Source organism: Balaenoptera acutorostrata, chromosome 4 (assembly GCF_949987535.1).
Source record: "Balaenoptera acutorostrata chromosome 4, mBalAcu1.1, whole genome shotgun sequence".
Taxonomy (NCBI): Eukaryota; Metazoa; Chordata; class Mammalia; order Artiodactyla; family Balaenopteridae; genus Balaenoptera; species Balaenoptera acutorostrata.
Genome location: NC_080067.1, coordinates 141,313,185 through 141,324,976, shown reverse-complemented (window position 1 = coordinate 141,324,976; position 11,792 = coordinate 141,313,185).

Sequence of the window (11,792 nt, the reverse complement as noted above, 5' to 3'; positions counted from 1 at the left end):
AGGTCCTCTCATGGGCAAGGGAGAGCCTGGGATACGTCACCCCTGCCCCATCATTTAATCCCCCCAAGAAAGATATTCGAGGCTGACCCGCTGATGTGTGTTTATGTCTCGCACCATCAGAGATGTGCTTTCCTTCTTTCAGAAAGAAGTCTTGACGTGCTTATGTGGATCAGGCCCTGGTTCCCTGCACACGTTTCCACCCAGCCCTCTCTCAGGAACTCCAGAATTGCCTATCCGGCAGGGCTCATTGATTTCCCACCCGCACTTCCAGATCTCAGCCCTGTCTACCCAGTGACTCAAGCTAGGGCCATGGAAGGCGGCCTCTGTCTCCTTATCCCCGACTTCAGTCACTTCTGCAAGTCCCGATCCCTCTCTGTTCTATCTTTAGGATCTGCCCCCTGTGTTCCCACCCCATCAGACGCTCACCCCTTCTCACTTTATTATAGGCAAAGCCTCGCCCATCCATTCTCCACACAGCAAACAGCTCGAGTGAGCTTTCTAACACGTATGTCTGATCTTCATACCTCCTTCCTCTTCATCCTAAAGTCCAAACTCAGTCTCCTAAGGTGCATCCATTTACACTGGGAATTCTTTCTCACCTCCTGCAGAGACAGCAAGCACACTGGGCATCTGCACTTCTCTGGACGTGCGTGCCGTACTTCCACCTCTGTCTTCACCTGCGATGCCTTTCTCTGACTTTCCAGCTTCTAGTTGTTCTCAGGGAACTTCTCAGGCATCATGTCCTTTGGGATGACTTGCCTGCCGCTTGCCTGTCCCATCAAATGGAACTGTGTGTCCCTGGGACTTGCCTGGCGGTCCAGTGGTTAAGACTCCGAGCTCCCACTGCAGGGGTGGGGCATGGGTTTGATCCCTGGTCGGGGAACTACATGTCCCCGCTCCGGCTACTGCACACCCACTGAGTTCCCAGCACAGCTCTCACCCCACTGATCGAGACCCCGGTGGTTGGCCTCCCTTCCAACCCCCAGCCAGTTCGCCAGCTCTTTTGATTTATTTGTCTCTGGTTTCTCAGCACTTAGCAGAGGCTTGGAATGAAATCATCACTCGATAGCTATTTGTTGAATGAATTGCTTACAACCCAGCTCGAACCCTTTTTCTTTAACTCTGTATGGATGTAGTTCCCTCAAGCACTATTGAGTGGGCCGTGTCTGTGTGGGAGGCTAGAACCTAAGGCAGGTAATGCACACGAATATTTCACCAGGCTGTTTTCTGGGTGCAGACTCTGTGTACCAACATGGAAACGCGGGCCTGCCTTTCCCCAGATGCATCGGAGAGAGGCTGGTTCTTATCTCCATGCCCCCAGCTGTGTTCACACTGTGATCTGCCCAATCTATCCAACCAGCGGAGTTAAGCTTAAGCAAGAAATCACTGAGTGATGAGAAAACATTTCAAAGATATGATTAGTCTAGACACCTAGCAGTTTTCTGGAAGGTTGTCTCCTTGGGATCTGCAGGGCCCACCTTAAGGGGCTGGGACAGAAGGGACATTCCTGAGTTTTTGACCTGGACCTGCAATATGGAATCACTGCAGACACATAATTCTTTTTTTTTTTAAGAAGAAAATATTTACGTATTTATTTTAAATAGATAAGGGTTTATTTGTTCACATATACGCATGAGCCCAAAGACTGGCAGATCAGATCTGGCACAGTGGCTCAAAAATCAACAGGGGACCCAAACACCTTCCCATTTTGCTTGTTGCAAGGCAGTCTCTATCGTGTCTGCTCTTGTACTGTCTTCCACGTGAAGAGCATGAGTTTGGAGCCTTAGTTTGATTATGATGTTTATTTCAATTTTTAATAAATTGAATACGTAGCATCCCATATATGGAATTCAACTGATGTGGCCATCTTTGTTTCTTATAAAGTAAGGCACAGTCCTTCGGTCCTGGGTAAGTAACGTACTCTTAATATATTAAAACTCAGGAGAAGTACGACCTTCTGCATCACCATTTGATGGGTAGGAATAGTAGTTGTAAAACTTGGTTGCTGAATTGAGGTGTTCTTTTGTAAGCATCAAAATGGTAGCATAGGGAAAGAGTACAGGTTGGGGGGTGGGATATGCATTAAGAATCTTGTTATTGTTGCTGTCTAAATAGAATGGAATAAACAGGTTTTGAAGACTTGTATTTATACAGATAAAAAACAGTGCAGCCACAGAATTCTGAATGCACAATAGTGATTCATTCCTGAGGAATTCCCTGTTGGGTCTGAAAACAAAATAATCTCCGAATGTGAGGCGTTTAACATACAAGTGCTATACAACTCAACTGACAAAGAGTGTATGCTGAAATTACTTTTGAACAATGTTCCATAAAAAAAAAAAAAATACTGCTGTTAAAAAGTTTTTGTTTTTGTTTTTGTTTTTTTCCCAGAAACTTCTGTCTTGTCTCACTAAGCTCAACACACAGGAATTTTTACCAACTTCGAGGTGGATGCTAGGTGTCTTGGGGGTGGGAGTGACTAGGAGACACCCCAAGCCAAGGTGTTTTCAGGGGTGTAGTCTGGCCTCTTTTGAGCTGGAGTAAACAGTGAGAGTCTTTGCATGCACTTATTTTACTTTTTCTCAGACAAGAGGGGAGAAGGAGAAATCTACAAGATGATAGTCAGTGGTACTCAGGACACATTGACAAAGCGAGTACAGAGGAACCAGCACATTCCCAGCTCCTAGGGACTGCAGTGTGGATTAGAGGACGTGTTTGCACCCTGATGTCAACTGGTCCTGCTCGGGTCTCTAAGACCTGGGTGAGTTCAAACCCCAACTCCATAGCTTAGGAAGCCCTGAGCCTTGTACGGTGCCTGCTGCTTCCCACCTCACTCCCTCCCCACCTGCCTCTGCCTCTATTGGGACCCGCACCTCCCAGGTCACAAAGTGTGCCTCAGTCACCAGCTGCCACAAGAAATCAAAAGAACAGAAAGAAGGTCTTTGATTTTGTTTGTTTGTTTTAAACGTCTTTATTGAGATATAATTCACAGACATACAATTCACCCATTTAATGTGTACCATTCAATGGTTTTTGATATATTCACAGATATGGGCAACCATCACCACAGTCAATTTTAGAACATTTTCATCACCTCAGAAAGAAACCCCAAACCCTTTATTATCACCTCCCTTATCTCCTCATCCTTCCCCTGCCCCCGCCCCCAGCCCAGCCCTAAGCAACCAGCCATCTACTTCCTGTTTCTATAGATTTCCCTATTCAGGAACTTCATACAGACAGAATCATATAATATGTGATCTTTTGTGACTGGCTTCTTTCACTTAGCATAACATTTATTAGGTTCATCCACATTGTAACATGTATCAGTACTCCATTCCTTTTTATGGTTGAATAATATTTCATTGTATAGATATACAGCATTCTGTGTATCCATTCATCAGTTGATGGACATTTGGGCTGTTTCCATTTTTTGGCTTTTATGAATAATGCTGCTACAAATGTTCATGTGCAGTTTCTATGTGGAAAAATGAAGTTTTGTTTCCCTTGGGTAGATACCAAGAGTAGAATGGCTGGGTCATATGGTAACTCTATGTTTAAGCATTTGAGAAACTGCCTTTCTGGTTTCCAAAGCAGTTGAACCCTTTTATACACCCACTGGGAGTGTATGAAGTTTCTGATTTCTCCACATCCTTGCCAAGACTTATTGTTTATTGTTATCTGATTTTTTCATGCTGGTCATCCTAGTGGCAGAAGTGACATCTCATCGTGGTGTGTGTTTGCATTTCCCTGATGACTAGTGATGTTGAGCATCTTTTCCTCTACTTAATTGGCCATTCATTTTGATTTGAGAGAAGGGGGTCTCATCTTGCAGAACATTCTACCATCTCCCTCTCCCTCTCCCTCTTCCTCACCCTGTATCCTCCTGAATCCCACCCACCCACAAACGCTCACCTAGGTCCAAACTACATAGGGTGGCTTCCTCTTCCTCTGAAGGCCCTGCGCCAGTCAACACAAGGTCCAGGGCTCAGGGTCTGTCACCCGTGGGCTCACCTGATAAAGGCTGGACTTCTGACACCAGCTGCTTAGATGAAAATTTCTCTATCTTGTTGCATCTGTGTAACTGGAATATGGGAGGGGCTTACTAGGAAATAACTCTTGGTATTTACATGTGTTTGAATGTGTGTGTTTCCTGCTTTGGAGTGTTACAAATTCACAAGGTGAAGAGCTACTCCAAAATTTCAGAGCGAAGGAAAGAGTTTAGTGGCATATGTTGAAATTCTGGACCCCCAAAGAGCTCACTTTTTGTAAGGATGTACTTCCCTTAAAGTAAAGCAGGTGGTTTTCTAAAGAAGGAGACTTTGGAAGATGAGAACCTCACCCATGCCTGACAGTAGCCACGGTGAGATTGTATGGAAAACTCAGAAATTCTAGAGCCACCTTTCTTAAGGCAAACTGCCTGGCTTAATAAGGAGTATTGTGACCTCTGATCATGTGGTCATCTGACCAGCCTTGGCTGAGTTCCAGTCTCAGGCCAGTGCCCTTAACAACTCTTTGCACTTCACTTGTCTCGGTAGAGAATAATCGACAGTATGTCCTCAATGTACTCTTGTTGATTGATGGAGGGACCAAGTCATCGGGTGGGGTCAGGTGAGTGAGTACAGGGGACGGGGTTGGGTGGGGCATGGGTTTTCCTCATTGTCACACAATGTGAGCTCCACCCAGGTAGCCACTAGGGATTATTAGGAGTGACCAACAACAAAAACTCTATGGTAATTCTACACCTGTATGAAGGACAGGACATGCCCTGAAATGAAAAGGCCAATCTGAGTTTTGGTCTCTATTCCTGGTTGGTTCAAAGAGATGAGAAACTAACAAGCTGGGTGACTTTGTCAAATGGGCAAACCATCCTCAGACTAGTTTCTGCACCTGAATTCCTTCATTCATCTCTGAACAGTTATTGAGTACCTGCTAGGTGCCCAATACAGGGCAAAATGATGGAGCTAGAGATGAGTCAAAATCCTTATAATCCAGACAGGATGAAACCCAGCAGGACCCTGTGGGACCCTCCCGAGTACAAAAGCCTTTCTGTGTCCCCCATTTCTTGTGTGTAGGAAAATGGTTTCAGCCTCTTAGACCTTCCCTGAGTTCCAAAGGGCAGATTCAAACAGTCACTAATTAGAGGAATGAGGCAATGCAGAAACAAAGGAAAAGCAGTCAAGAAACAGTAGTGCAGGGATGGGGCAGGGTCCTGGTTCCTCCTGGGGGATATACATGGCAATATGCCTCTGAGTTCTTCTATTGGAACCAAGGCCTCCACCCATGAGGACCCCAGACTGGTTGGAAACAGAAGGCTGAACACCAGCCTGTTACCTCACCACCAGCCAATCAGAGGAAGGTCACATACGCTGCAGCCCACCCCCAAATTTTGCCATTAAAAACTCTTCCCCCCAGATCATCGGGGACTTTGGGCTTTTTTAACATGAGCTGCCTGTTCTCCTTGCTTGGACTTCCAATAAACTTTTCTCTGCTCCAAACTCTGATGTTTTGGTTTGTTTGGCCTCACTGTGCATCGGACACACAAACTTGGGTTCGTCAACAAGGACTGAATGCAAGAGGAAGGATTGGGCCATTCGACCTAAGGGGACCCAGGAAAGGTTCCTTCAGCAACGTGATGCTAATGTTGACTCTTGGCAGACAGGAAGGACTCTGCCACATGGATCAAAAAAGGAAAGGTGTTTTAGATGGTTGGCACAAAAGCAAACTCATAGAAATGGAGTGCTTATCTCGTCTGTCCCCAGTTCCCAGGGCATCAACATTCCCACTCTTACCGAAGTATGGGACTTCCAGGTCCACACCCACTGGTTGGTGATAACACCAAGTTCAAAGCCCACCTTGGGATCTAGTGCTCCCCAAGGCTTACAGAGGTTCCAGATTATTATTGAGCTCACTCCTCCTGGAGTCCAGAGTGTAGCTGAGGTGTACCTTGACTGGAGAGTAACAGATGCTGCCCATGATTAGCTTGCAGAAGTCATGGACACTCCGACTGCAGAGTGGGGGCCTGAGGGGATGAGGTCATAGTTCAGGGGTGGGTTCTCTGTCTGGGCTTGATCCTGGAGCACTAGCATGGAGCCCATGGACCTAGAGCTTTCTTCTGTGTACCCACCCGTACGGTCCCAGGCTCTAATGGCTCTTTAAGACTCCCCTGTTCTCACCAACCACAACTCTTGGACCCAAAGACTGTAACCCTTCTCATCCACCTCCACCCGGCCCTCAGGGTCCTGAAACCTATTTTGCAGGCCCTGAAACCTGCAAGATCTCATGATCTCATCTTCTTTCTCAGACAGTTAAGTATCAACCTCTAGGACAATAACAAGAGTGGAGTCCAGGAGATGGGCATTTCCTCCCAGACCAGTGGGGGCCTGTCCACACTTCCATGCTAAGAAAACCCTTTCCCATTCCCAGTAGAGCTGTGAGCAGCAGTCCTCAAGTTCTACCTGGGAAGTTGCTCTCATCTTCTCCTGAAGCAGGCAACTTTTGCGTTTAAGAATGTGGGGGACCTTTTTCCATTGCTTTTTCTTTGGGAAGTAACTTACTATAGTGGGTAACCCTGACTTGCCTGGTCCTACTCTCTGCTGTGATATGTATATGAGTTCCTGATCCCCCTTCCATGAGATTTGGGATGGCCTCCACTGGTCAGCTCATGTGTGCTTATTGGGCAATCCAACTTCCATGGCAGTGCAGCTCCTACCTGGCATTTACACAGGCTTATCCCACTTCACTAGAGCAGGAGACAGCATTGGCAGACCAGAACCAGTCCTGTAGCTTTGGGTCGAGGGTGCCTGAATCTGGAGTGATGCCCCCAAAGTCTCACCTCCCTCCTCCACTCCCAAGCAGAATTTGGCAGGCAACACCTAATGTTAAGAAAAATTAAAATTCTCATGCCTTTGTCAAAGCAGGAAGTTACATCTTGGAGCCAGAGAGACAGGGAGTCAGGGTACCATCCTCCTTGATGTTCACATTTCAGAGAGACGGCTCCAAGGCCCCCAAGAAAGACGTCTCTGGGGAGTCAAACTGCTAAAGGGTTATTAGGTTTTTTTGAAAGGCTTACGCACATCTCAAAGAGACAGAGAAAGGATTGTAAAGGAAACACCCTAAGAAAGGGAGGGAGGGAGTTCTCTTTCCCTTTTGGCACCAGGGAAAACCTTTTCTTTCCATTTGTAGTTACCCTTACACTGCCTAGGGAAAAAGGAGCAGGCGAAGATCTGCTGAGGGGCCGAGCTGCCTGGGAGGATGGTCCCCCAAGCGGAAGTGCCCCTGTAGTCCAGGAGGACTGGCCCTCCTTTTCCTGTTCACTGGCTGCTTCACTTCTCGGGCCACTGGTCAGTCCGGGGGCTGCTGTCTATCGAGGTCTCACAAGCACCCTCCCAGATTCGGGTTCCCACATTTCCCTTCCTCATCCCCATCCCCATTTCTCTGTCTGAAACCTGCCGTATGCTGCATGGAGTGACCTTGGAAACACAAAAGGCTTTCTTCTTTTTGAGCCGCTGGAATCTGCAAATAGTTCAAGAAGGTGTCACCAGGTCTTGGAGAAGTGAACTAAAACTCTGGATACCCGGGACCCTCCCCAGACTGATTAAATCAGAACCACTGGGCAGATTTAGTTTTTCGTTTTTTAAAAATATTTATTTATTTGGCTGTGCCGGGTCTTAGTTGTGGCATGCGGGATCTAGTTCCCTGACCAGGGATTGAACCCAGGCCCCCTGCATTGGGACTGCAGAGTCTTAACCACTGGACCAGGAGGGAAGTCCCAACTGGACAGGTTTTAAAGCTCCCAAATCTTTAAAGGATTCTAAAATATAGCCAAGGTTGAAAACTGCTGGCAGGGGCAGAACGTGGAGGGATCTTTTGTGTATTATTAAGGAGTCCAGACTGGAGCCTTTTGAGAAAGGGAAGACCTTTGAATTTTCGTAGGGAGAAGGATAGTACTGATAGATTGGGGATTTTGAAAGATGCTCTGGCAGCCGTGTGAAGGGTGCACAGGAGAGGAACAAGCCCAGGGGACCAGGTAGGAGACTGTTGGGTGATCCAGATGAGAGCCTGGGCTGGAGTGAAGGCAGCAGGACAAAAAAGAAGAACCTCAAGGTCGTCCTTTCCCTGTCTCTCTGCTCTTAGGTTTCCGCAGCCTCTAAGTCAGTTTCCAGAAGAACAGGAGTTAGCGTTCACATCTAGAAGTGAGGCAAATGTCCCCTCATGAAGGGGCAGAAACATCTGCTTATGTCATCCATCAAATTCAAGTGTAAGGTAATTCTAACAGAGCAATGCTAAGGGAGAGAGATTCTGGATAATTTTATCTGTTCTCAATTGTATGTGTTTTTGTAACATGGTTACATCACGTAGGTATAGGAAAACCAAATTCATGATAGTGAAAAGCATCATTAAACAATTTCTTCTCGTGGTTAACATTCTTGTGGCAGATTTGAAGTTCCTGGGATGGAATGCTGGAGATTAAACCCGGGACTGCTGTCTTCAGTTTTCTTTGCCTTGTTTCTAACAGTCTGTGAAGGGGAATGACCAGTTTCCCAATCTACCTGGCAGTAGAATTCCCTAAAATGGAATAATAGAGCCTTTAGTGTGGGGCTTAAGTCCTGGGAGGGGGCTGAGGTTCACGGAAATATCAGGTGTGATCTAATCAGCCAGTATTTCTTCCCAGTAGGGGGCAGTGTTTGCTGCTCAGTCCTCCACATTGATGTAAGGTGCCACCTGCAGGGACTGACTGGTATCTTCTCTTCCTAATTCATCCTGTTAGTTCCTGTTTCCAACCATTGCCACAGGAAAATGTTTCTCCTGTGTGAGAATTCAGCAAGAATGATGGTTGCATCTCTTTTTCATCTGGAAAACCTCGATCTACTTTTGCATTTTCCTCTTATCAGACATTTCGGCGACCCTTGCCAGTTAACCACTCCCTCCTTCTGGAGACGCTTTATTTTCCTGACTCCCAGGATGGTGTTTTTCCTTGCTCTTCCTCCTACCTCTTGCTGTTCCCTCTTAGTCTCCTCTTCTGCTTTACTCTCCGGAGAGACTGAATATACAAATGGACAATAGTCAGATCATATATAAAAAGAGAACTCTGACCCACAGTCTGCAGCAACCTTTCCAGGAAACCAACCCCTTGACTACAGTAACCAGCCCAGGAAGCCAGCCTGCTGTCAGTCCAACATGTAGGCAGCTAGACTGCCATCTCCAGCAACGATACAGGAAGTTCATCAATAACTTCTGCAACAACTGACCCCAAATGGCCAGGACTTAATAACTGACAGCTTTCCAATTTTTGTCCCCGCTTCCAACTTAAGGCCAACAGAGAAAGCCAAATATGCACCCTAAGCATTCACATAGGATGCCCCGCTCTAATTACCCCACCTCCAGCTTCCCCAGGCCCACAGCCTTGAATCAGGTACACTGAAGCCGTCCCTTTCTTCCACTACGAGGTTTTCCCACTCTTCTGCCTGCCTTTGAGTCTCTGCCAAAATGCAAGTGATGGTGGCCAACTCCCTTGCTGCAGAAAGCTCTGGAATAGCCTTTGTTTTTCTCATTTGGTTCCACACTCCTCTGTGAAGCTCGAATCCCTGGAGTGTCTCCAGACTTGAACCTCAGACCCCTCTTCCCTAGCTACCCTTTCTCCATGGGGGTCTCATCACGTCCCCTGGCATGAAGTACCATCAGTATACGGATGACAACCAAGTGTATATCTCCTGCCTGATTCCTCTCTGAGCTCCAAATTCAATATACAAGCGCCCACTTCTAGACTTGGACTTTGAAAGGCATCCCAAATTTCCCATGTTCAAAAGACGAACTTCCTAAATTTCTCCCTCATCTTCACCATCTCAGTTCATGACACCAACCTCCATGCAGCCACTCAAACTTTGCTGTCAACCCTAGCTGACGTCCTAGATGCCTCTTCTCATCTGTTGGAGTCCTGGGCTCTGCCACATTATTCAGAGCCATTCAGTGACTTCTGACAGCTCAGCCTCAAAACGTTTCTCTCTATTTGTTTGTTGTTCTCCCCTCCCCCACTCCTCTGCTACCAGCCGAGTTCAGACCCCATCATGTCTCACATGGTCCATGCTACAGAGTAAATGAACAAGCAACTGGGTTGCTTTCTCATCGACCTCCAATATCTGACTGTTCCCAGTGGTTCTAAAGAGACTTGTCAGCAGATGTAATTTATCTTCCAGGAAAATTTGAGATTACATTTCATAAAAGATTTGTTATTAACAAGGGGGTGGTGAAATGTAAAGGTAATTAATCTTTGAGTTAGGCTCTTCATAAAAAAAAAAGCCCAAAGTTTCCATATTGCAAAAGATTTACGCATCCATTCATCCTCAGAAACGCTGAGGCCAAGTATTGATCACAAAATACTTATTAATTCTCCTATTATTAGGAGATATTATTAATATCTCCTGTTATTATTAGGAGATATTATTAATATCTCCTGTTATTGTTCTATATGGTATTGGTTGCATGTTCTTATACACCTTTCTCTCTCTCTCTCTCTCTCTCTCTGTATATATATGTACAAATATATGCAAGTGTACTAGGAAAAAGAATAGAGGTTAAAATCATGATTACCCACATAGCTGAACCCAGCTATATCACAACTTTACATCTTGCAACATGTATTCCAGATATTTCATATTTATAAAACATTGTAAAGACCCTCCACACCCAACTCCTTCATTCTATTTCCGTTCTTCCCTCTGCAGAGGCAACTGCTATCATGAGTTTACTATTTATAATCTCACATGTGTTTTTGTACTTAGACTAAATTTTATAAGTCTGTAAGTAAGATATAGTTTGTTTTACTGATGTTATGTTTTTTAAATTGGTATATTTTAGGTATTACTTGGCAAATTACTTTTAAAATTCAACATTGTTTTTTACGTTTACCCATGTGGAAACATATTCTGATTCATTCTTCATGCATCCTTGTTTTCTTTCCATCACTGAGGTTTATTGAGTTGTACAGAAAAGTAGACAGATAATGAGCATCGGCTCAATCAATATTCATAAAGTGAACATATCCATGTGACCACAAACTGGATTAAGATATTGAATATTAATTACACCCCAGAAGCCCTCACATGACATCCCCTGGCCATCATCTGCTCCACTTCCCCAGAGAAAACATTTTCCCAACTTCTCACACCATAGTTGCCAGTTTAAGAACTCTGTATGGAAGGAATCAGAGTTTGTAGATTTGTGTCTGACGTCTTTTGCTCAACTATATATTCGAGAGATTCATCTATGTTTTTTGCATAGAGGTACTTTGTTCATTTAAAATTTTCCCTTTAACAGACTTTACTTTTAGAACCATTGTAGACTGTCAGAAAAATTGGGAAGATAGTACAGAGAGTTCCTATATACCTCATCCAGTTTCCCCTATTACTAAGCTCTTACGTTAGTATGGTACATACTAATGTAACCAATATCGATACCTTATTATCAAAAGTTCATAATTCATTTCGATTTTCTTAATCTTTACCTAATGCTCTTTTTTTCTGTTCCAGGATCCCACATGACATTAGTTGTCAGGCCTCTTTAGGCTCCTGGTGGCTGTAGCAGCTTCTCAGACTTTCCCTCTCTTGGTGCCCTTGAGAGTTTCTATAAGGTCTGGTCAGGTATTTTGTACGGTGCCCCAATATTGGGATTTGCCTGGTGTTTTTCTCATGATAAGACTGGGGTTTGGGTTTGTGGGAGCCAGATCACAAAGGTGAAGTGCTATTTTCATGACACCACAGAAAGCATATGTACTGCCAACATTATTGATGACTGCT